The sequence below is a fragment of the Trifolium pratense genome, linkage group LG4, assembly GCF_020283565.1.
Source record: "Trifolium pratense cultivar HEN17-A07 linkage group LG4, ARS_RC_1.1, whole genome shotgun sequence".
In the NCBI taxonomy this organism is placed as follows: domain Eukaryota; kingdom Viridiplantae; phylum Streptophyta; class Magnoliopsida; order Fabales; family Fabaceae; genus Trifolium; species Trifolium pratense.
Window position 1 is genome coordinate 27,795,362 of NC_060062.1, and position 3,053 is coordinate 27,798,414.

Genomic DNA, 3,053 nt, shown 5'->3' on the forward strand with positions numbered 1-3,053 from the left:
TGTCATTATTCAATCATATCAGCTATAGTCGCCCTGTGCATTGCACGGGTACGTATACTAGTTAAACAACAAATGGAAGCAAACCCCTGTATGTCTAAAACATAAAACACAAGTAAAATTACGCGAATTAGACAAAATACCTCTATAAACTAATGCTGCTCTCATTGGTAGTTTCTCTAATAATAATCTCAACCCAACAAAAGTTCACTTTTGACGGGATATCATTCTTCCATAGTTTCTTAACAACCATAAATTTTTTTAAATGAGGGTAGCATCTAAATTACCTTGCTTTATCAAAACATTATAACAAGAATTGACACAAAAAATTCCTGCAACATCCGGCATCCAATGTCATCTATCCACATTATTTGTGTTAAAAAAGAAATCAGATAATATCACGCCTTTCCCAATTCCAAATTGTACCTTCCGAGTTGTTTTTCAATCTTGCCGCAATCATCACTTCCTGGTACATCTCCTTAGCATAAAAAGTCGGATATAGTTCTCTGAAAGAATTGTTCCCAAACCATTTGTGTTTCCAAAAAACTAATGTTAATTAGCACCATACCAACAATACAACTAACATTTGTGCGAAACCAATCTTCCGGTATTGATTTGTCCACTCCCACAACATTCTTTCACCATGTAGAGTCTCTAGCTCAAAAATTAATCCTCTCCCCCCCACACTAATTTAGAGGCTAGATGACTATGTCTATAATTTAACAATTCAGCCTACATTGCTTCTTCCTCCGTGATAAACCGCCATTTCCAGCCTACATTGAAAACCTCTAAATTTTTAATTCGTAAAACACCTTGGTTTTTAGGCAAGCATATCCGATTCCATCTAACCCAATATAATTTCTTATCCTCCAAACCTTCACCCTATAAAAATTCGTTTAAATCCTCATGATTTTATAAAAGTATTTAAAATTTGACCCGACCAAATGATTTTTATAGAAGAAGAATCAAAATCAATAACATTTGAAATTTCAAGAATTTGTAGTATAGAGATAATATTATTGAAATTAAATACTATCCAGTATCCACTACACCAACTAATCAATAATGGCTGATCATTAGTAAAGAAATACTACATAAAAGTTTGCTTTCTTCACGTGATTGTGTCTAAATTGTGAGTCACTTGCATGTTTTTAATTGGCTAATGCTACGGTGGACCACCATGGACAAGTGATCTATCGAATATGAATTTTACAAAAATTACTATTGGATTGAAAGTTTATATCGTATAGATCATCCATAAAATTTTTAAATTTTTTTGAAAATCATTTGATGTTTTATTGAGACCCATCAAGATTTGCGTTATTTAATAAACCATTAATCTTGATGTGTCTCAATAACATATCAAATGGTTTTCAATTTTTCTATGGATGATCTATATGATCTAAACTTTCAATCTAACGGTAGATTTTGTAAAATTCGTATTCGTTATAATGTTATTCGTGACTGATCTACCATGGACCACTTGATGAAGTGATCCATATTAGAATTTACCATTTTTTACTATATATATACACAATGTAATATAATTTAGTATGGGTCTCTTGCTCCCTTCTATGAGTTCTCGTACAAAGGGAAAATGGCAACCTATAGTATATATTTTAGAGTTCAATGGGAAATGTTATTATCCGTGTAACTAGGGTCGGAAACAGGCCAGGCCAGGCCAGGCCTTGATAGGCCTGAGCCTGGCCTACGATTTTTTTTCAAGCCTGAGCCTGGCCTGCGGCCTATCAAATGTTATTTTTTTTAGTCTGGCCTGAGCCTTTTAAAAGTCTGGCCTGACCTTGTAGCATGTTTAAAAGCCTGTGTTACATTAAAGATTCTCTATATAGTTTTTTTAAATAGGCTAAACAGGCCTTAAAAAGTTCACATTTAAATTTTTATAATTTCTACAACATTAAGAAAAAGCTAATAATATGATTAACACAATAATTAAAAACTAATAAAATAACAAATAGGATTACGAATATATTTTCTTTGTTTTTGTCAAAAAAAACATTCTCCAATATTTTGTATTTATATAAATAATATTTTTTATAAGATATAAATAATAATATTATATAAATAATAATTATTATAAACAGGCCGGCCTATCAGGCTTCGTATGCCTTTTTAGAAGCCTAAGCCTGACCTATTTATGTAAACAGGCCGTTTTCAAAGCCTAAGCCTGACATTTTTAATAATCAGGCCAGGCCTGACTTATACAGGCTAGGCCGAAGGCCCCTGTAAGCCGCCTGACCTATTCCCAACCCTACGTGTAACATAGTTTTAAATTATTATTCAATAAAATCTATTAATTTGTAATCCAAAAAATTTAGAAAACAATATGAATCAAACTAAAAATGCATTCAATGTAGTAAATATATTTAAAAATGTATTATCTAAATTACGGCGGTGAAAGTTTCTTACCCAAATAACTCAAAATAAATAAAAATATATATATCTAAAAATGTAGTGAATTTATCAAAAATATAAAGGAGAAATATAAGAGTAAAGATCCAATTAATCTCTGGTAATTTTCTCTCAATTCAATTTATTCATGAAAAAAAAAAGTAAAACTTATTCATGAAAAAAAATTTAATTAAATAATTCTAAAAATTTAATTTATTTACATAAATTCCAAAAAAAAAATCTATATTTAATTACTTAACAATGTTTTTTATTATCTAATTACCCTAAGCACACACATTACCATTCAAAAAAAAAAAAAAAACCATTTTGCTCAAGTTTCCACACCAAAAATAATAAAAGGGGGCATATTCGACAATGTACAAGCCGCGAGTGCACGTTCGCGGCGCAGACCTCACGAATATTTGAAAGAAGTGCCTTTTTATTTTCCAAAAAAAGGAAATATTGTACGATCTACGGCTTGCGTAATAGTAATACCACGCGTCAGCAATGCAACGGTGATTGACACAATAGTCAAGAAATGAATATCTTTTCCTAAATGTCAATCCCTAATTGGTCCACGTGGCATCCTGAAAAAACCATTACCGGTTTTCCACTCTGGGTTTCACTCCACCAAACAAAAGCAGTTT